The 23406-nt window shown below is 43.5% G+C and overlaps 1 protein-coding gene across 4 annotated transcripts in view; it reads right to left on the bottom strand.

Moving 5' to 3' along the window:
* ATXN1 (ataxin 1) overlaps window positions 1-23406 on the bottom strand; it is a 378660-nt gene that overhangs the window by 163711 nt on the left and 191543 nt on the right. For all 4 annotated transcript variants that reach the window (XM_046639025.1, XM_046639026.1, XM_046639024.1 and 1 more), the window contains one exon: window positions 13448-13508. The gene's annotated coding sequence lies outside the window, so the exon portion shown is untranslated. The remainder of the gene's footprint in view (window positions 1-13447; window positions 13509-23406) is intronic.

Here is a 23406-nt window from a genome sequence, read left to right as displayed (position 1 = left end):
TTCAAGCCCAAACCACTATCACTTCCTATCTGGTCAACTACAGGTTTTCTACCCCACTTCCATGCTCTTCTTGCCATCCTCCAGTCACCCTGAATGTTTAGACCCTGACATGACTTTCCAGGCACTTAGAATAAAACTGAATCTCCTTGTCAAGTCTGAGGCTTTTCACTATGTGTGGTTCCGACTCTAACTTCATCTCCTTCTGCTCTTCTCCTAACTCACCCTCGCCTCCAGCCACATTGGTTCAAGTTCAAGTTCTTCGAATGTGCCAAGCACTTCTCACCTCAAGGCCTTTGCACACGCCATTTTCTCTGCCTATAGTCAGTTTAATGTCATCTCCTAAGAGAGGCTTTCCCTACCCACCCAATCTAAAGTGGATCCGGCTATCTCACCTTGTTATTCTTTCTTATGCATCACTGTTCTCTTTCCTTCACCTCTAATTACATTTACTTGTTTACATGTTTATTGTCTGTCTCTTCTAGGAGACTCTAAGTTCCATGAAGGCAAGGATTTCAATACTTGGCACAAATAAATTAAAAAATCATAATGTGAGATGGTAAAAAGTGTTATGAAAACAGTAAAGCAGGGTAAGAAGACCGGGGTGCTATTTTAGGCAGGATGGACAAGGAGGACCTTTTTCAAGTGACATTTGAGTACTCATCCAGGTCATTTTGCTCTTCAAACATGTTCAATAGCTCCTTTTGACGTTCCTATTTATGGTTATTGTGCAAACATGCTTCTAGCCATCCAGGATTAAAATCCTGATATCCTCCTGGGAGCCTTCTGGTGCTCCTCTCTCCATATCCTATCTACTCTCTGTTCTCCCCGTGCAAGTTATCTGTGCTGTCACTTCTTGTCTGGAAAATGATGTCACTCCCCACTGCAATGCATCCTATGTACATGTGTCAGATTAGTCGTCCTAAATTGCAGTGTCAATCAATTTACTTTCTTCTTTCAAAATCTCTCGTTGCTAGTTCCTCTTTGCTTCCTGAATTAAGTCTAGAGTTTTCACCCCCGATTGCCTGACAGTCCATAACACAACTTCAACTTACGTTTGCAACTGTATCGCACGCTCTCCCCTCACAGGCAAACGGGCTGCTTCTTGTTCCCTCCACACACTCTTCATCTCCCAGAACCTGTGCTTTTCCACTCACTTGCCTTCACCACACCTCCCCATTCCTGCTGCAAACTAACCCAAACCTCAAGGCCAATTTCAAAATCACCTTCTCCAGGAAAGTTTCCCAGATCTTCCCAGTGAGAAGTGATCACTTCTATCTTTAATTCTGTAAAGCATGTTTTCACTTTTACTAGACATTTTAACACATTCTGTCTTATGCCATAATGACTTCTGTACTTTTCCCAGTTTCTTTTCAGCTCATAAAATTCTTGCGGACATAGACTGTATCACTTTTCACCTTGTGACCCATCTATTACTTTGTTACTCAAAGTGTGGTCCTTGGACCAGCAGCACTGGCATCACAAGGAGCTTCTTAGAAATGCAGAATCCTGGGCCCCACCTCAGACCTACAGGGTCAGAACTCGCATTTTAACGAGATCCCCAGGCAATTTCTATGCACCAGAGCAAGCTCACAGTAGCCACTCATTTAATACTTGACTGGCTGAACTGATTCGGAAAAAAAGTATCAAAAACAAAACATAATTTACATAATTCACTCAAAGACAACTGTGAGTGAATAATGCTTTAACTATATAAAACTATATTAAAGCAAGACAGACAGACAGTATATCAAACCTTCTGAGTAAGGAAAACAAATTTTGCCTTGGCCAACTAAACAGCTGAGAAGATTTTGTAGTTTTACCAACCTTGTCTATTTATGAGTGGGAAGCCAGCAGAGGACTTGTCCACTATTGCCAATAGTATAATTCTCCTCCTTTACTGAATCGGTTGGTTGTGAAAACATTTACATCAAAGTTTTACAGTCTTCTGTCAGATCTAGTAGACTTGTAATACAGATGTGCCACAGATGTAAGAGTTATCCCAATTTGATATAGCAATAGCACTACTTTCTCTGTTTGGTAACAAAGTTTTTGATTTTTTTCCTACAGGGTAGACAAATCATAATAAGCAAATACAGACTTGATATGACACACTCAACTCCTTCCTGTGAAGCAGGTGCTTCATCTAGTTAGGGATGGGAAGCAGAGGATGCTGGGGTGGGAAAGAGTCGGGAAAGGCCTTCTTAAAGGGCACCATGCTGGCCGCTAGAGGGCATTAACAGGTGGATAAAATTATCCTGACTTCCATGATTCAAATGGAAGATACCTTGCATGTGAACTAACAGAACAAGCGCTCCAATCTTCCACTCCCTCTCATAAATGGACAGGGAGCTAACAAATGCAGTGATGTGGAATTATACCTAATCTCCTCTGCCTTTTAACACAATGGACATTTAAGCTTGAGTCATGGCAGACTGCAGCAGGCCCAGGGGTTGACATATAACATTGCCTTCACGTTGCTTGATTTCCATTATTCAGATGTCTCCATCCTTCCTCTATTCCTATCTCCCTCAGAACCATCCCAGCAACCAAAAAGCTGGAAACTTCCACCTCCTTCTACAGACTGCTTACTAATGTTCTCAAAGCTCGAACTGATGATCTATCTGCTGCAAAAGTGTCCTTCAGGGAGCAGGAGAAAGAGAAGTGAGCTTGCAGAGGACTAGAGAAAACAGCATTTCCTCTGAGGAGAATCAGTGGGAAGCGAGGATGGTCAATCCATGGCCACCTGCCTGCCTTAGGGGTTGCCCCACAACCAGAGGAGCCCCCTAGGTAGCTTGGCTTCCTTCTGTACCTCAGCTTATAAGGGTGAGGCTCTGACCTCACTCCCCCCACCTCTCTCCTCACCAGGTCCCTCTAATCTTTGCGCAGACTCCGGGGTTTAATTACCAGGCAGGACGCCCTGAGGCAGCCAGGTGTTAGCTGGCAGCAGATCAAAGGGGGGCCGCCCCCTCCACTGGCCTCGGTGATGGGGATGTTATTACCCTCAAAGCTAGCTCCTGAGAAGTTCTGCCGCCAAGGCTGATATAAAAGGTTTTACCTCAGAGTTTTCACACACAGTGCTCCTTCCTCAGAAAGCACCAGTTATTGGACTATCTGTAAATAACTCCTGCAGAAGACACAATTTGCTCTAATGTTTTGGAGCTATGGAATTTATTATGATCACAGACCCAGGAAACAGGTGACTGTGAAAACAGGAACATCTCAAATCACCTCTCAACTCTAAAGAAAGTAACACATTTTAAATTAAAAGCAAACTAATTGCTTTGTTTACTGTTCTCTCTCAATTAGGAACCCGTACTCCAAGGACAATGTCAGCATCCCCGTTTTTCAAGCCCTAAATTAAAAAAAAACAGGATTTCCAAGTTCTAAACATTTAAAAGGCACTCTCTTTTAAGATAAAAACAACTGTAATTGCAAACTTTTTTTCCAGTATGTCAAAAAGCAAAGAGGAATAGAATGGGCTGAGGAAAGGATATAGCCTCTCATCTGCTTTCTCAAAGGAGTTCTGCCCACAGGTTTTCAGACACAAAGAGCAACAGTCATGCCCTCCCTCCTGCAAGCCAGGGCGAGAGCCAAGGCCAGAAGCAGAAGCAACAGCAGAGCATGATGTAAACCGTGACAGGCAGAGTGGCTCAGCCCCTCGGCCCACCACCACCTAACCAGAAACAAACGACAAGCACCACTTTCTAGGAATTTGTTAGTGGCGGTGATCACGTGTCCTCCTTGCACTCAGGTTTCTTTTGACCAAATATTACACAGCGAGATGTGGTTGAGAGGCCCCTGGGACGCGCCATTGAAACAGAAGGCTTTGTAAGTGACATATCTGTTCGGTATCTGTTCTTTACAGCGCAAGCACATTTCAAAAGTTCAGTCAATGGCTAGGGAAATGTGTGGGGCATTCAGAATCCCCTTTCTGCCAACAGAGCTAATCTCACGCATGAATTTTTCAGTTCCTGAGTTGAGGAGACATATGAAATACCCAGCAACATGTTTATCTTCATTAAACAGCGAACGTCCTTTCAGACCAAATCCGACAGGACAGAGATTACTGTTCATGCTAATGGAAAGTGATCAAAAGCCCCAAGATGCTTTGGTTAGCTTACTCTGAAGCCTGTTCCTGCTTTAGTTTCTGTGCAAAGCACATCAAAAGAATATAGATATCACGGGAGACTTGAAATGTTTAAAGTCTCTAGCACTAGTGAGAAACTACACTTGAAACTATACAAGATGGGGAAGAAAAACACTGACGTCGTACAAGATGGGGAAGAAAAACATTGACGTCAGCTTCCACCTTCGCCTGCAACACAACACATAAGAGTCTACAAATAGTGTAGCCTTTCTGTTTAACTATATACCCCTCCCCCACCCAGAAATTGCACAGGCTTCTCAGCATCTTGCTGTTTCAAAGAATCTTACTTACAAATCAATCTAACAAACTGTGGTGATTTTATGGGTATGAGAGAGGGTCTGAAATGATCATGAACGCCACGGGTCTCCCATGCCAAGTGGGGCCCTGCCTCTTGCTCAGGTTGAAGAAGGAATAAAGCCTTCATAGAGGATAAAGCCGTTCAGATGTCAACAAGGGTTAAGCAGAGGGTCTACCCAACAAGGGCAGGATCAGAAGGGCCAAGGGCATTTCAGGAACAGGGACCATGACTTCAAAGCCCTCCTACTCTATCATACTTTCTGCACCGCTGGCCGGAGATGCCTGCTTCACAGACCCACACGGAAAGCACAGAAGAAAGGCAGGATGTCCGAGTCTCTTCTCCCCTGAGAGCATCTGTTCAGCTCCAGCCTTTATCCAGGGAAAAGAGATTGGGGGCTGACAGACCCCTGAATCCCAGGAAGCCCAAGCGCTCGCTCTGGTTCTTTGGAGCTGAGAGTTGCTGTGCATGAGCTGCACACAACTTTAGCTTCTCTCATTAGACTGTCCTCTGCCACTAGAGACCGGCACCTATGAAGAGTGACGTGACTAGCCCCAGAAAAGAATAATGGAAATGTAATACATTCCTCCTCTTTCTCATCCAAACTAGCTCTCTCTTGTCAGACCAAAGAGACTGAGAAAGTGTGTGCAGCAGCCTTGTGAAGGTCAGAAAAATTGTCAGCTTGCAAAAAATTTGACCAACAAGTAAAACATTACCATCCGTTTCCCAGAGCCGCGGGGAGGTTGTGTCTGATAACAAGGCTAGCCAGCAAGAGAGAGATGGTGGGCCCTCTCTTATCAGGGGCTAGATCCGGCAATCACACTTTAATTTTACTTTCTCACCCACGTTCAAACCATTTTATCTCCACTAGAGGGCCAGGATGGAGATGAAATTTCAGCTTGATGACTTCGCTGCTGATTTAAGATTTGATCCTAAACCTTGGGGAGGGAAGGGAAGCAGAAAGAGGCATATGTGAAAAGGGTGGGCTTAGTACAATACTCAGTTACTCAAAGGGGCTTATCTTGTCCAAGGCTGTCCCCCTATTCTACCTGAGAAGCCCCAACTCACAGAATGAAACTGTTACTAAAATAAGCTCAAAAAATATATACCATAGGACACCTTCAAAAGCTACCTGGGCTCAAAAATTCAGGTATCTCCAACTGCTTCTCTTGTTTCTTATGTCCCAATAGTCGCTCTGTTTTGGTCAACTCTTTCTTTGTAGTGTCTACCACATCTGTCCCTTCACAATGCTCCCACGGCAGTTTTCAAAGTCTTATCTCTTTATGCCTGTAATAATCTCGTAACTGGGGCTCCCGTCTCGGGTTTTCTCCAGTAGCTCCGGAGCCATGAACACAGTTGTAAAGCTAATCTCACTGAAACACAGTTGGTCACATCACCAGCTTGCTGAAAAGTCTCCAGTGATTACCAAGCCCTAGTTCAGGAGCCTCTGCACAGCCCCGGTCTGTCCACACTTAACCAGTGACAGGCAGAGCGCTCAGACCCTTCCCACTCCACCACCACCCCGCCACGCCAGGAACAAACAAGCACCATTTTCTAGGAATTTGTTAGTGGCCATGATCCCGGGCCCTCCTTGCCTTCAGGTTTCTTTTGATGAAAAGTTACATATTGAGACGTGGTTGAGAGGCCCCATTCTTTGGTCCGATGCATGTGGTATGAGCTCAACCTACCTTTCCAATGCAATCTTCCACTTTCTCTCTCTGAACTCCCCACTCTCTGTGTTGACTCGCACATAAATCTTCCAATTTATTTTTCACATTCAGCTGCTATGCTTTCCTCGGCATATGTTTTGTCCCTGTCCGGAACCCCTTCTCCATTGATGTGGAGCTGGATGATGCCCATCTGCTGGGGCCCCAGGACGTGAGGCAGCAGGGCAAAGTGTGAGGGAGCCTGATGTAGCAGGGAGACCATGTGTTGCAGTCAGATACTGGGTTGGAATCATGGCAGCATCCTGGACAGGTTAACCTCTCCTTAATTAAGTTTCTTAATTTTTAAATGACGATAGTGATCGCTACCTTATTCAGGAGGAACAAGATAACACACAAACTATGAAGTCAAGCTGTGGGCTGTGAGACAGTGATGGCGCTAAGACAGGCTGAAGTCTGGGGCTTCAGACTTCAGACGTTTAGCACAAGTTCAACTACCAACTTCACTGGATTCAATCTGCCCATGTCTTTATGATTTTCCAATCACTGTTCGGGAGCTGTTATGGACATTACCGCTATAAACACTACCAGGCATGAGTGACAATTAATTCCTATGCCCACTCATTCTTTCACCTCCAAATCTTCACTGAGCACCTAGCATATGCTGGGTGAGAGAAAAACAAAAATAAATCAGAAGACTGGAAGGACATGAGCTGTATAAAAAGCTGAATGCAATGTCTAGGACACAGCAGGTGACACATGTCCCTTCCAGGACAAAGCTTTGAGACATTTAATTGCTGGTGCAGTTCTTTAGTTTTTCTCTCTTGCCCTGTGATCATGAAGGAAGCCTCTAGATGGTCAGATCAAAAGATCAAAGCATGGGGTACCCACAACATGACTAACAAAAATGTACAACTGAAATCTCACAAGGTTGTAATCTATCATAACATTAATAAAAAAAAAAAAATTCAAGCCAAAAAAAAAAAAAGATCAAATCAGCCTGCATCATGGAGCTATGCACGGAGGACAGTTGTCCTGGACAGACACCAGCTCCCCAGGGGACACTGTGGAAGTGAGAAACAAACTTTTATTTTGTTCAGCCCTTGAGAGTTTAGGGTTGGCTGTTTCTGCAGCATAAGCCCATCCTATCCTGACTAGCACAATAGCTTTCATTTTCTCTAATATCACCATTTGGCAATTAATGATGTATAATAATGCCTTGCCATAGTTCTCATATTTACTGCCCTTGATTTCTTTTAATTTCCTTAACTCTACCTGTAATCACGCTTCGCCTCTTCAACCAGACACACTGACCTTGGCTGATATTCTTAGGGCCCTCTTCTTCTCCCTCCAAGCTCGCTTCCTCCTACCTCCCATTTCCCCCCAAATTTAGGAGTGAGCCTGACACACAGCAACTGTTTAACTCATAATTGATGATTCAGTATTTTCCCGTTAAGAAATAATTCCCAAAATATGACAATTATTTACTTTCATTAACCAATACCACTGTGCAGCCATGGATAATTAGGAATTAAGTGCAACAGCTAGAATAAGATTTCAGGGGTTCATCTGTGAATTTATGTCAGCCATGGCCTCAGGAATGTGTGTCAACCATGGCTAATCACAGGTTGGCTTGGTGATCATTTCTTACTCATTTGTGTTGATCCCCATGTCTGTGGCCCTATTTAATGATAAACATCTGGGCTTCCAGGATTCTCCTTCAATTCATTTGTGCATTTGTACAGTCATTCTCTGAGAGTCAGCAGAGAATAACAGCTATGGAATCAGACTAGCTCTAAGACTGTAGGCTAGCCACTTCATCTCTTTACGTCCCCAGTTTCCTTACTTTTAAAGTGAGCGTTAAAGATGTAAGGTTGTAGGGGCCAGCCTCGTGGCATAGTGGTTAAGTTGCACGCTCTGCTTCGGCAGCCCAGGCTTCACAGGTTCAGATCCTGGGTGCAGACCTACACACTACTCATCAAGCCATGCTGTGGTGGCATCCCACATACAAAGTAGAGGAAGATTGGCAACGGATGTTAGCTCAGGGCCAATCTTCCTCACCACATACAAAAAAAGTAAGGTTGTTGTGAGATACAAGTTAATATATGTAAGACACGTAGAAAGTTATTTTAAGTACTAAGATACAGCAGTACCTGGCATGTTGTAAGCACTTGGAATGCTAATATTATTATTTACTGAGCACCTACCACCTGGGAGATTTCAGAGAATCAAGAATGAATAAGAGATTGCCCAGGAGTTTCTAATCTGGTAGCAGTAATAAATATTTAAACAATTAAGTGAACTGAAGTGTTACAGAGCCAGAGCCAGAAAGAATACACAAATGCACATACTCACACACACGGCAGATACAGACATGCATGCACGCACAAATGCACACACACACGTGTGTGCAACTACTGGCAACTGGTGAGTTACAAACAAGAAGGTGCTCCTTCCCTCTGCAAGAAGGGCAGCCTGGACAGGCTCCACGGAGAATCTGCTAACTGAACCGAGTCTTACAATACCAATAGGTGCTTGCCTGGCAAGACAGGGGACAAGGATGTCCAGGCCATTAAGGAACGTGAGAAAGGGCCTAAAGCAACTTTTATTCATTTATTCATTCAGCAAATATTTATCAAAGGCCTCCTATGTGCTTAGCACAGTTTGAAGGACCAGGATACACTGGTAAACGTTACTGATGAGGATTTGCTTTCATTGAACTAACATTCTAATAGAAACACTAACAAAAAGCCAATAAACAAATATATAAACCAAAGAGCTATGAAGAAAACACAGCGAGTAAGATGCTAGAGTGAGACTGGGGATAGACTGCCTGACTAGAGTGTAGAGAGGGAGAGACGCGAACAGAGCCAGAGAGAAACGCCATCCCCAACCCCTGTTTTCCCAGTGAAGGACTTCCCCTAAACTCTCCTGGCCTCTTACTCCATCTCTTTTCTTTCCCAAGGATGTGGAGTGAGTTACCTGGCTCGGGGCTAAAGCTGGCGTGGTCCAGGCCTCTCCTTGGGTCATGTTAACTCCACTGGGTAGAGTTAATCTACCAGCGGGTAGAGTTAAAATTTGGAGCCCGGAGTGGATTTTGGTCTCTTTTTCCTTCCTTGTCCCCACAGACAGTGGCCTGCAGACTTGAAACTTTCCTGCAGGTGGACTGTCACCAGGCCCAGACTGGGGAAGAGGAAGATGGGAAAATCTTTTTGGCTCTCAACCCACGATACAGTTTCTAACTCAGTTACCCATTACCAGTCACCTAGGTGCATTCTGGCCTCCATCTGCCTTAAGACGCTAGTGTTATTTCTCAGTTGCCTCAGAACTTGGGAAGGGAAGACAAGTCTTCCGAGACAAAAGTTTTTATATGATAAAAACCTTTCCTCCCCCAGCAGACCTCAAAACTAAATTAGGAACCAGTATCCTAATCTATCAAACTGTCACCTTAATGAAAAATCCTTCAAATCTCTTACTTAATAGCTTGAAAGACATTGCTAGGGGTCTGACTGAGAAGCCTGGCCTAAACGGTACAATAAGGCAAATTCAACAGAAGTCGCAAATATGGGGGTGGGGGGTGGGAAAAAGAATGATTTCAGGGCCAGCGTAAAGCTCTAGGGTACACAGTTCATGGTCGGTGGCCACAAAGAGGAAGACGAGGAAATGTGAAGTCTTTAGATATTCTTACCTTGTGATTTCATATCTACATGTTTTAAAAAAAAACCACACCAGAACAAGAATTTCTTGAATTTATCTATTCTCTGAAGAATTTAGAAGCATTTTCAATATATTTACACACTTGCCTCACCTCTTCCTCACGAGATAAGATGAGACTATAACGTTATCATGAGGAAATATTAGTGGCATGGTTACTATCTACAGAGCTCAGTTCTGAGCAGTAGAAAAATTAAAAAAAAAAAAAAAGATGAAGAATAAGATAGATAGTTCTTGACCTGGAAGGCCTTATCCTCTACATAGAAAGACTGCTGAGGCCCCTAAAGCCTTACATATCAAAAAAGGAAATATAAAACAACCGCCAAATAGATGGCAAAGAGTTTTAAAATGCTTCAGGAGTTGAGGGGAAAAAGCAGCTGTTGAAATCAAGAGTGATTAACAATGGTTTCATGGAGGATTTTCTAGATGAGAAAACATCAGAGAAATGTTAAAACCCCAGCTACACACAACGCAGCAACTGCCATTAGAAACTACATCTCTAGTAGAAGCTTCTGGAAGATGTGCAAAGTGTACTGTATTTCTTTGTGCACCCTACTGTGCCCAGCATTGCACTCTACCCTGGTAGGTGTCTCCTAAATCTGTGTAGCACATTAAATGGGTACTCTGTTCCCCTAGATTTCACACTGCTGCATTTCACGGCCCACTTTCCAGCCAGGAGCAGCTGACCGCAATGTACAGGAAACGCTCTACCCACTGTGCCATTCTGACAGAGCTGCTCTGCCACAGGGATGATGAAAAGCACAGACTCTCCACCTACTTTCGTTTGCTAAGGCAGGGAGATCCTGCCAGCTCTGCTGGCACGCTCAGCAGCCTGCAGAATTTTACTACAGACGCTGCCTTCTCCCTCATCAAGTCCCAGGCTGGATGGGGACAAGAGGCAAGTGTTAATAGCAGGGATAGATAGCAACAATTACGAAGTCCACACTCTCTGCAGGAGGGGAAAGGCGGGCCAGGATACGGTGGAAAATAAAAAAGGGCATCAAGGCTGTACTCATCCTGCCCAGGATATACTGGCCGCCACAGTCATTATATTTTTTCTGGCTGCACAGACATGTTGCTATGGAACCAATACATGCCATTGCTTCTCGGCCTCTTGCAAATAAAATCGCAGCCCTGGCAAGAGTCTTGTCTTAGATTTCCCTTAAAGGGATACCATTGATGGCAAGTGCTGGGTGAGCCTGGAAACAACAGCAGCTTTGTTCCAGGTCCAGCCCCACTGCCTATCATGAAATGGAGCCCAGCGACTCATCCTTTACAAGGTGTACATGTGTGTGGCATGTCGACCTGCACGGTATAGACCCAATGTATGGGGACCAGTCTCAGAGCTGCTTTTCAAGGGAGAAACTCATGGCTTCAGTTTGTGTTTAGTTTCCTCCCAACAGGTAAAAGCAAATGGCTTGTAATATTTTGGGTAACGATTTGATGCCTCCTGACTGTCGACTTCAAACTGCTGATGACCCCAGCAGGAAACCAAAGTGGCCACAAGTGGTCGGCATGACTTCAAGCATCTTCATTTTATCCCTTTACCATTTTCTCCCTTTAACCTCCTTAGCAGTTTACTCTTTACTGAAAGAATACTGCAAAGTAGGCATGGAATTTAGCACTTCTCCACCTTCCTAAGGCCCTTCATGGTCCTCTGTTTTAGTCTTATCAATCTCTCCATTTCACAGAGATCTTTAGATTCCCCAGAGCAGAGAGCAGCAGATCTCAACGTCCCACATTATACTGTCGTGTGCTTGGGGGATAAACCTTTTGGGCTTTTCTTGGACAAAAAGAGGAAATGGAAAGCTTCAACTTCACACTTTTTTTTAAAGATTTTTAAAATTTTTACTTCTTCTCCCCAAAGCTCCCCCAGTACATAGCTGTGTATTTTTTAGTTGTGGGTCCTTCTAGTTGTGGCATGTGGGAGGCCACCCCAGGATGGCCCGATGAGCAGTGCTAGGGCCGTGCCCAGGATCCAAACCAGTGAAACCCTGGGCCGCCAAAGCAGAGTGCACCAACCCAACCACTCAGCCACGGAGCCAGCCCAAACTTCACACTTTTAATGACTGCACATTCACTCATCCTGAGCATCTGAGGACAGGAGAGATCAATGTTGGAGTAATAAGCAGGCGATCCCTCAATGAATCAGCCATCCATGTTCTAAATTCTATTCAGTGCACTGGCAGAAAGCAGACAATCTCTGTACCCTGATAAGGAGACATATCAAGTTCCTTAACAATGACTCCAGTTGGGGCAGAAGAGAAGCCCCCATTTGTTAAGATAAAGTGATTAAGTTGACAAGTGGGATAAAATAATGATACAGGCCCTCAATACGACACTTTGACCAATCCCTAGGTGAGATGAAATGTTTTGGAAATAACTACACTTAGGTCATCAACCAAAATGAGCGTGACCCAGAGTCAGATCTAGCACAGGCATCCTCGAAAGAACGACAGGCAAGTCCACCTTCTGGGATTCCAGGGGAGACCCATATTCTCACACTTCTCTCCATCATACCCCACCACGGTGCACTCATGTAAAAAAGGGTATCACCTTTTTTTTAATATGAAAAAACATTTCTCCACAAGTCCGTAACTGCAGGCCAAGTTTGTACCACACTATAAAGAAACCTGGTAAGCACTACTCTGCAGGTGCAGACAGGCCCGAGTGGGGGCGTGCGGGTCTGCAGCTGGCCCTACACACCTGCAGGTGCACCATGGCTTCTGGCTGCAAAACAGATGGACCACCAAGTCTCAGCACGTGATGGGGCAATGCAGAGCAGTGGATTGGAAAGGGTGCAAAGGAACACAGGCCCTGTCAGAGGAGGTTACAGCAGACGTGTGCTGGGTGCATCCACACCACCAACCTCTCTTGGTGGCAGCCAAGGATGATTATGAGAAAGTCAGCTCAACAGTGTCACTCCTGACCCTTGCCTTAGACGGCTGTTACAGCCCATCACGTCGAACCACCTATAACTCTGTATCCTCAGAAGGAACTGAGATTCAAAAGACAGCTCCATGTTGTGGGGGCACTGCGGGGGTGCAAGGGGGGTAGACCATGCAGCTGGGAGTCAAATGCCTCTCATGATCCCAGCTCTGCTGCTGTTCAAGAAGCCCCCAGACAGGGGACGTGAAGCCCTCCAGGCCTCCGCTGCCCCATCTGCACAGAGTGGCTTTGCCAGATGACCTCTAAGGTCCCATCTAGGGCTCCCACCCTATTATTCTCTGTCTCTATTATTCACGGTATTCATGAAACAGTGGGTCATGTGAATGAAATGGATGGTTTCGCCTTGCCCACGGCCATATTTCCGTGCATCAGTCACTGAAACAAAGTAACTTCCTCTCTCCTTCTCTCTGCAAGCTGGACAAGGGAACAGCAACGATGGTGAGCACCCGTAAGAGGCAAAATGTGAACAGCAAAAAGAAAAGGCAGAAAAATACTAGAGGGAAACCCTCCCTCTGAAGAAGGTGGCAATTTGATGAGGAGAAGGAACACCTTGGTTCCAAGCAGCAGAAAATATCTAGAGAATGCACGCTATGAAGCACTTCTTCTTGAAGTATCACAATAACTGGAGACAATTTTGACGGAGGTAAAAAATACATAAAAGAGCAAAGGATCACTCACCCTATGAAAACAGCAGATTGGTTTCTCTTCACCAAGCAAACAGGCTAATTTCTTTGGAAAACTGGAAGAGAAAAAGATTTAAAAACATTAAGTCTATTCTCTAAATCAGCATGGGTACCCAGGTCTAGAGATGATAAGAAATCCCAGCGCCCGGCACTTTGGCACTTACAAAGGGCACAGTAAATGTCTGACGAACGGGGGATGTACAAGTGTTTGGCTGATGACACAAATTTTTTAAACAATTTGAACAATTAACATGTAGAAAATAATCATGAGCATGATTCCTTTCTCACGAGATGGGTGAACCTCATGACGAAGTAGCGTATATGGTGGTGTCTGGGAAATCATTTTCAAGGTGGATCTTTTAAAATATTGTGTCTGCACCCTCACCATGGGGCTAACTGAAGATGTTTTAAATAGTCACCAGAGAGCCCCATAATTGCACTTTGCCCCTTCGCCAAACAGTACAGCCTCCACTCCATTCATCCCCCACTGAAGTCAATGGCCCCACAGGGATCCGTAATTGGGCTCAGATGGGAATGCGGACTTGGCAGAGAGGCCCTGGGGGTCACATATCAGGCCGACTGAGTAATCCCGTGAGGAAGCCACGGTGTCTGAGATAAAGTGTGGGAAAGACCCGAGATGCTGTGAATGTTGGAAGAGGAAGCCTGAAGGACAAAGGGAGATAAGGGAGTGACAGCCACAGACTGTTTAATCTACATCACAGAAGGAACTAAGCTCAAGATCCAAGTTTTTAAAAATTTCCAGAGACTGTTCTAAAGACGCCTTTGCAGGTGGAGGAGGGGATGTGAGGCAAAGCTAGTCTAGCTCCCAACTCCCAAGACTGGCAAACTGCACACGGTCCCAGAGCATTTGGGATGAAGTCTATGAGCTGTCTGAAAACTACTGCTCTTCTGCCCTTCCCCCAAAAGGAAGAGAGCCCTGTGGCCACAAGGACGTGCACTGGTGGCAGATGCCCAGCCTCAGTTTCTCGGAATCTGAAAGGAACGCCTCACGGTCACAGAGAGAAGGCCACCTCCTATACTGTCAGCCTGTGCCAGGAGAGGCAAGGGCTACTGAGACGATGTGATTCTGCCTCCTGAGAAGTTTCCACCCTAATTGAAAGTACCACAGGGAAACAACACGAGCACTGAAAGACGGCACGCGCTGGTAAAATCTCTGAGCACCTGCTTTTTAAAGCAACACTTTAGAATCCACTCACATACATTAACCTTTTCATCCTAATGGCAGATAAGACGTCTACAGTCAGAATCACAAAGACCACAACAACTGACTTCAGAGTTAGATGTGAGTCTGAGCCTCAGCTCAGTCACATATCAGCTGTGATTCAAGTTACATAAATTCTCTGAATCCTTTCCTCATTTGCATAATGACAATAATAATACCTACTTTGTATAATGTTTCAAGTTCTTAATGCAGTGCCTGGCATGTAGAAGAGATTTCATAAAAAGAAAAAGCTTTAATGCCATTGGCACAACACGTTTACACATTTGTAACAATAGAGAAGACACGGCAGAGATTTTTATAATTTCATCATTTATCAAAATGCGAATACCTGTATTGTATTCTCTTTTTCCCCACCCTCAAAATGAGATGATACAAATGAGAACACTGTAAAACTGTTTACTGTGAACAATTAGATAATATAGAGAAGTGGGGGGGGGGGAACCCAAAGAATACAAATCAGCAAAAGTCCCACTAATAATCACCATGAACATTTTTGGCTCCAGGTTCTCTCCTATGCTCAAGTATAGAGAGTATATTATACATAAACTTACATAAATAAAATTATACACATACATACAATTTATTCATAACATCCTATGATAGTATCCATATTGTTTTGCAGTCTACTATTTTACTTGTTATACTGTAGACCTCTTTTAATATCAATAAATCCATCTCCATCATAATTTTTTAAGGACTGCAAATGTATTGCATTGAAAGAACAAACCACTAAATATGTATGTTTGTTGACTTCACAGAATCCACCAAAGCATCCCACGTTTATGAGAAATGACTACATGTGTGATAGCGTGTGGTTCTTTTTCTTCTCCATTTTCGTCAAGATTGAGCAAGGCAGATTGTATAAATACAAGAAGTCTTAACAACAAAAACTTGTTTTGGTCTGAGTGAGTGAAGTTTAGAAGAACATAAACTAGCACATATACCACAGGGAATAATATCACAAGTCACAATATTCAACGAGTTTCCAATATACTGTAAGGGGACAAAATTTTAAAGACTAGGGCTCATGGTAGATAGAGATGCCTATGTCAAGTATGAAATCGTAAGTCTGCAGTGAAAGGAGTGTCCTGTTTTCAGTCCGATCATGGTAGAGCCATTTAATGATATAGAGGAAGGTAAACTGAAAATTGTAAACTCTTCAGTGACACTAAAATTTATAATCACGTTATATGAACTTCAAAACCTAAAAAAAAAATCCAAATTTACCATATTGAGAAGATATCAAGAGCTGGAAAGTTTGTGCAGTCCCAGGATTTCTAATCTAATTTCCTTCTCAAAGAGAATGGTCAGGTTGGTAAAACATATGATACAGTTTGCTTGAGTTGCATGACACATCCTTGTCCTTGATTAAGAAAACTGTGCCATACCTAGGGATGTGACTGACTAGCAACATTTCAGGAAAATACCACTTGGATGGGAGGCTGGGGGAACGAATCTATTGCCACAATCAGCAAAGAGTGTGGAGCTAATTCCTCCTGCAGCTATGGATGTAACTAACCCTTTCTAAGTATTGCCAACACTGCTCCTACATGCAGGTGGGAGGTGTAGGGCACTGGCAGGGAGCAGCTGAGAAAGAAAGACAGGACACATTGTGGCAGCGGAGAAATGCCAAATGAGATCCCAGCTGGAAAATCCTGGAGAGACCAAAAGTGGAGAAACAAAGTAGGGAAACATAGAGTTGATCTGTGAAACCGGAAGTTACAATGAATCAACAGGTGCTAACCCCTTGGCATGCCACCTTCCAACAAATGTTCCCTAAGTGCTCATCCCTTGTCCAGCTTATGCACATTTTAGGGGAAGTGACAATTTGGGGGGGGGGGGGGTGTCATGCTCTTAGAAGAGCTTTCTACCATTCTATTTTGACCAAGGACACACAGCTTAAATTCTAGCACTGCATGGAATCAGAAAAAGCATCTCCTGGAGAACTCACACTAGAGACTACTGTATCTCGGAATATGGACTGAGCTACTCTTTTTTTTTTAAAGATTTTATTTTTTTCCTTTTTCTCCCCAAAGCTCCCCGGTACATAGCTGTATATTCTTCGTTGTGGGTCCTTCTAGCCGTGGCATTTGGGACGCTGCCCCAGCGTGGCTTGACGAGCAGTGCCATGTCCGTGCCCAGGATTCAAACCAATGAAACACTGGGCCACCTGCAGCGGAGCACACAAACTTAACCACTTGGCCACGGGGCCAGCCCCCGAGCTACCCTTAACACATCTCTTTTAACGTACAATTCAGGAGCCAGTGAGATGTCCCTAGATCTAACAATGAACTTCTTATAAGGACAGAGTTTTTGCTTTGCTTAACTCTCTTGTGGTCACAGCTTTCTCCATGAGAGAGAACCAGATGGTCAGGCTATGTTGTTTGCTATCCAACAGCTTTTTTATGCAGTCAAAGCCAAATAATACACATTTTTTTTTAAAGATTTTGGTTTTTTCTTTTTCTCCCCAAAGCCCCCCAGTACATAGTTGTGGACTTTTAGTTGTGGGTCCTTCTAGTTGTGGTACGTGGGACGCATGCATGGCTTGATGAGCGGTGCCATGTCTGCGCCCAGGATTCAAACAGGCGAAATCCTGGGCCACCAAAGCGAAGCGTGCGAACTTAACCACTCGGCCACGGGGCCGGCCCCAATACACATTCTTAAATTTGCTTTCACAGGGATCTTCATATCCTTTGATGGCGTACATGGGATGGCCTGGAACACATTCTGTATAGCAGACCTAGCCATGGAAAATTGTGGTTTAGATTCTAACGTCCTTGTCTGCTGGAGTGTCTCTGGTGAACACGACCTAGCCAAGAAAGCCGTCTACACTTACAATATATTTTTGAACTACTGACTTTGGAAGATTTTGTCTTGCCACTGTATTGTGTCATCCTGAGTAAGTATTAGATTCCTCAATATTAGCTACTCCATTTACTGAGTGGCTAATTTCTGCTGCTAAATTTTCATCTATTAGCTCTAATCCTCACAAAATCTCTGCAGAGTAGGTTCTATTAGCCCCATTGCATAGATGAGGGAAACAAAGTTCAAGACAAGCAACCTATCCAAGGTCACATAACCAGTAAATGACAAAGTAAGAATTTAAAACTAGGTTTGTCTGGGTTTCATGGCCAAAGAGAAAAGAGATCAACACCCTGGAAACATCCGTGTGGATTTTTATATGAAAGCCCCAATAGAGAGCATTCTGTCAAACACAAAAACAAGCACTGGCTTTCACTAAATAAGCAGATATTTCTTTTTCAGGTTGTTTTTCACGAGTAGCAAGCAAGGATGCTAAAACAAAAGTTATCCATGATATTCGGGGTGAGTTGTACATTAGCCATCCAACAGGTGCTAGGCAAGCGTTCTTCAGGCAGAACAGCAGGACCAAAGTGCTGACAGTTGCAACGACACAAAATGTAGCCTTGGCAAGTCAGTCTAACAATTACTTTGCATCATTCTGATTATGAGCCACAAGCATGCAATCAACAGAATAGAGACGATCTTAAACGATCTCCATCAGCATTTTACTTTAGTTATCAAAGCGTGGCAGATGGAACACACTCTCATCTGACCCAAACGCAATGTTAATGACCAAAACACAGAATGTGCAGGGACGATAACGGTGCAAGAGCACTGGCCTTGCTGGAGGCCATTGGTTATAACAGATGCACTTTATTTCCCTCAACTTTTCCATTTATTACGTCAGAATAAATAAATAACATTTATGTGTTTCTCATCTGATAAAGTTATCCACAGTCTAACTCAATTTAAAGATTTAAGTAAGTTTACAAATTCCCCAGACTTAGCACTGCATGCTGTACTTATCTCTACAAGGAGCGCTTCTCATATTCCATTTTAAATTTGTGTGGGTACACATCTCCCCCACTAAATCGCGGCCCAGCTCTGAGAGCATGGAATTTATATCATTTATCTCTGAATTCCCAACACCTCGCCCAGTGCCTGGCATATATGGCAGACACTCAAAATACGCAGAAATGAATAAATTCTCCTTGGACCATAAACAAGAAGTCATCTGACTGAGTGCATGAATGACCCACGTTGCTCTGAGAAGTCATTATACTTGAAGGGCAATATCTGAATTCCAAAACTTGTCTGTAAATTGAAAAGATGATTGTAAATATACACCATGAAATTCAGTAGAGATCTGCTCTTAGGGAGTAAAAACATACAAATATAAAAACAAGAAAATACTGCCTTCATATCAACTGAAGAAAGACATTTGCAAAGGAACTCCCACGAGACTCTATTTGCAACATTAAAGCCTATGGCTTAAGGGGGAGATAGTATTTTAGGAGTGGTTTCCAAAGAGAGTAATTAAAATCACTATAGGTCAGAGAATCAGATCTGGGAGAGAAATACTCATTATTATATTATAGGAAAAAAAAAGAAGAGGTCAACTTCCCTTTTCAAAAAGAAAAGGAAAAGGGCAATAAAGTTTTCAATATATTGGCACTATTACAACCAACGTCTATCATTTCACTAACAAATTTCAATTGGGGCAGCAAGATTCTATAAAACAGGACAAGGACTCTATTTTGCCTTTAGATAAATATTACATCTGCAGCAAAATGTGACATCTCTGCAGATTCATCCGTTATCGGGATCTTATTTGCATTGTACAAAATGACTACCCTATCAGTCTGTGTGAGAAAACATCTTCAAGTAGACGTCACTCCTGGCTTTACGATTTCCTGGATGTCTGTGTTTCTGGGTGGGTATGAGCGTGTGTGTGTGTGTGTGTGTGTCTCTAGGATTTCCAATGATCTCAAAGGGTATTATACATAATCTTTTAAAGTCAATGTTTAATATTCTTGAATTGCCAACACACATCATATAAACTTCTCAAAGACACTGTCCAGACACCTCAAGAATTCTTCCAGCAGTGAGCATAAGTCTATTGTATGAATGGTCAAAAGGTTGAACAGAAGGTGGAACGAAATCAGCAAACCAACAGTATCTGGAAATTCCAAAATTGGCAATGACTGCCTTAGCAAAGCTGTACCTCTGACTAGAAGGGAGTGCTAAAGGAAGCAGGATGCTATTTTTAGGGTGAAAGGCAGCAAGTTTTCTGTGCTCTACCCTTTAGGGCCATTTCCCTGCAGTAAAACTCGTCTCACTACAGCTAAAGATCAGAGCTCCTTCACCAAAGTTCAGCATAAATAAGGCAAGAGTTAGCTACCGCGACTTCAAAAAGCCCTGAGTGGTTAGAAACCTTTCAGTCACATCTGGCAGCAGCCCTGGTGACGCTGGATGCAAAAGCTATTGTCCTAGTCAAAGAACAAAGCCTGGAAGAACACAGTTCTGGACACAAAGCTGGAGTTCAGTAAATACCTGAAAGCCATAACATCTTATCTCTATGTGAGCTTTATGGCTTTCCAACTTCTCAAGTACAGAGTAAAGAGCCAGCAGTCAACATCACTACATTATATATATGGTTTAAAAAATGGTATCTCTTAAATGTCTAGGACAGCCAGGGGCTGGCAAACTTTTTTGGTAAAGGGCAGGATAGCAAACGTTTTAGGCTTTGTGGGCCTGACAATCTCTGTTGCAACCACTCAGCTCTGCCATCGCAGCACAACAGCAGCCAGAGACAATACAATACAAATGAGCACGGCTGTGTTCCAATAAAACTTTATTTACAAAAAACAGGTGGGGGTGGGATATGGCCCATGGGCCAGAGTTTGTCCACCCTCAGTCTAGAAAATCATTACACAGGGAAATTATAAGACAGAATCTTTGCTTCCTCCTTTTCCACAAAAGAGATTCTATTTTGACTTAGCACAACGTTAGATGACGATATTGTACAGCATCCAAAAGCAGTGAATGGCTTATTTTTGCAGCATCCATTATTGAACTTTACCCACGATAAGCAGCAAGGGCAAATCTTTCAATGTTAGGTTGAGTTTTATCCAGTGCAAGTCCCTGTGCATTCGCCTCTGTGTTACATATGTGCAAAGGAAACAGGCTGCCCCATAGATCCCCAGACAAATGCTCAACAGCCTCTTGAAGTAGTGCACTATCTAGGCAGGAAGGAGACTCCTGCACAACGACGAAAAACAAACAACCTTATGAAAAAACGGCCAAAGGACTTGCAATGACATTTCTTAGAAGAAGATACACAAATGGCCAATAAGCACATGAAAAGTTGCTCAACATCGCTAATCACTAGGGGAATGCAAATCAAAACCACAATGAGATACCACTTCACACAGGTTAGGATGGCTATTGTAAACAATAACAACAAAAAAACCCAAAAACAGAAAACAACACGTGTTGGCCAGGATGTAGAGAAACCGGAACTCTTATGCTTTGCTGGTGGGGATATACAATGGTGGAGCTGCTGTGGAAAACAGTATGGTGGTCCCTCAAAACATTAAACATAGAATTACCATATGATTGCACGATTCCACTTCCGGGTATATGTCCAAAAGATCTGAAAGCAGGGACTTGAATATATTTGTACACTCATGTTCACAGCAACATTATGCATAAAAACTAAAAAGTGGAAGCAACTCAAGTGTGAATAAACAAAATGTGGGACATACAATAATGTGGAATATTATTCAGCCTTAAACAGGAAGGAAGTTCTGACAGATGCTATAACATGGACAAACCTTGAGGACATCATACTATGTGAAATAAGATGGTCACAAGAAGACAAGGACTGTATGATTCCACTTATATCAGCTACCCAGAGTAGTCAGATTCATGGAGACAGAAAGTAGAATGGTGAATGCTAGAGGCTCGGGGAGACAGAATGGGGAGTTACTGCTTAAGGGGAACAGAGTTTCAGTTCGGGAAGATGAAAAGCATTCTGTAGCTGGATGGTGGTGCTGGCTGCATAACAACGTGAATGTACTTAATGTCAGTGAACTGTACACTTAATAATAGTAAATTTTATGTTATGTATATTTTACCACAATTAAAAAAAAGGGAAGAGCCTCGTGATCAGTTGGCCCTCTAATGGAGCTTTCCAAGTGATGTGTTTGGACCAGGCTATCCCAAGGAGATCCAAGCCAGTCGTGCTTGCGATGGCCGATTTATGGGAAGCAGCTGAGGAAGTGTAACCTGGTTTGAGGGATCCAGGAAATCCAGGAAATAACACTGGAGAGCCGCCACATCTAGGAATCATTTCGGGGGAGAAGAGGAGAGCCTTTATGATTCAGAGTGAACTCTGCACCTAAGATTTCTGATATGGCCAGAGCACCTGCAATATTCTTTTCTGAGTGCTACAAGCTCAGAGGTTCAATTTGACAGTGGATCAGGAGTAAAGCTAATGACAGGGAGGAATAACAGTTAGGAAAGTTCACCTACTTCGCGGAGGGACATAGGAAAGAGCAAAGAAAGGTAAAAGAAATCCCTGTAATTACAGCAAAGCAACTCTGTCTTGGAGGATGACAGTGAAAACTCACAATCTCTAGTTCTGGGGAAGAGAAGTCTCTTTCCCTAACCCTGCTCTCCTTGGTCACACATGTGTGACCACCTTTAGCTGACTCACTTGAAACGTAAGCCCCTCTGTGTCTAAGTCTACCTTACACTTAGTATCATGTACCATGCACAAGAGGTGACCTCATGAAAATTGTCCTGATTTGCATAGCATTATTCCTGGATTACTCAAGTATCATCCTAGTGAAAGTCAAGCTAACAGTGGGCTGCATTACCTACTACCAGCACAATGATGCTGAATCATGGTTTCTTCGCTAAGGGAAAATGATACCACTTCTCACATTCTTGATAAGAAACTGGAAGGTACCTCCAAGTCAGCCCAACCACAGGGGAGGAGGAGGAAAGCCCTATGGCCGTGTTGCTTCCATATGACACTGACGACGACCCTCAGGTGATGGCAGGTCTTCCTACACTACGGAAATAACATGCAAGGCTGGGTCATATGTTTCCAACTCAGTTATCCAGAGTGGCCATCAGAGGGTCTCAAATATCCCAGTTAACTACAATATTTTCTGGCTATCAGAGTTTTAACTTAACATGCAATAAAATGCAGTTTTCACTGGAGGACACACATCTCTATTGTAACCATTTTTTGACAGTTTCTGTCAGAGAAGTCAAAGCATTGAAGGAAAACACGCATACGAAAAAAACCCTAGAGAAAAAAATAAATTTAGGCCAAGGGTAAACACCAGGTTTTTAGATAACTAAAGCCAGTGGTGTACAGGGAGATGTTTCATAACTAGCTGGAGAGGAGAGAGGAGCCCTGATTGGTAATGTTTGCAGATTTCTGTTGTGTAAACATCCCACTGTGGCCGATTTCAAGCGAGCAACACGATGCCAGCCTGCTCTCAAAATTCCCGAAAATTTAACAATCAGCTTGTGAGAGCCAGTACAAGCTGGCTCAACACACCCCTGACTGAAGCCCATTCCCCTCATCCCACCAAGATCAATAAACCCTGTTTCATCTCTAAAACCCCAAAAGCTAAAGTCCATCATTAATCTCAGGCCTCTTCTTATCTACTAAAAAATATCTGTTCATACTTCCACATCTTTCCTTCTAGCCTCCTCATCTGGAATAAACCCAGCTCAAGTCCAATCTCCCATGAGAAGACTTCTTCGAATGCTCTTAGATCGCACTAGCCTTTCTCTTGTCTGAATTTCTACAGCACTTGCATATTACTGTCCTCTCACTGGACTCTACAGGATTGGGTTCCATGAGGGCAGAGAAGGCTGTCACAGCA

The sequence above is a fragment of the Equus quagga genome, chromosome 15 (assembly GCF_021613505.1).
Source record: "Equus quagga isolate Etosha38 chromosome 15, UCLA_HA_Equagga_1.0, whole genome shotgun sequence".
NCBI classification, from domain to species: domain Eukaryota; kingdom Metazoa; phylum Chordata; class Mammalia; order Perissodactyla; family Equidae; genus Equus; species Equus quagga.
This window is presented reverse-complemented; position numbering and strand designations above follow the sequence as displayed.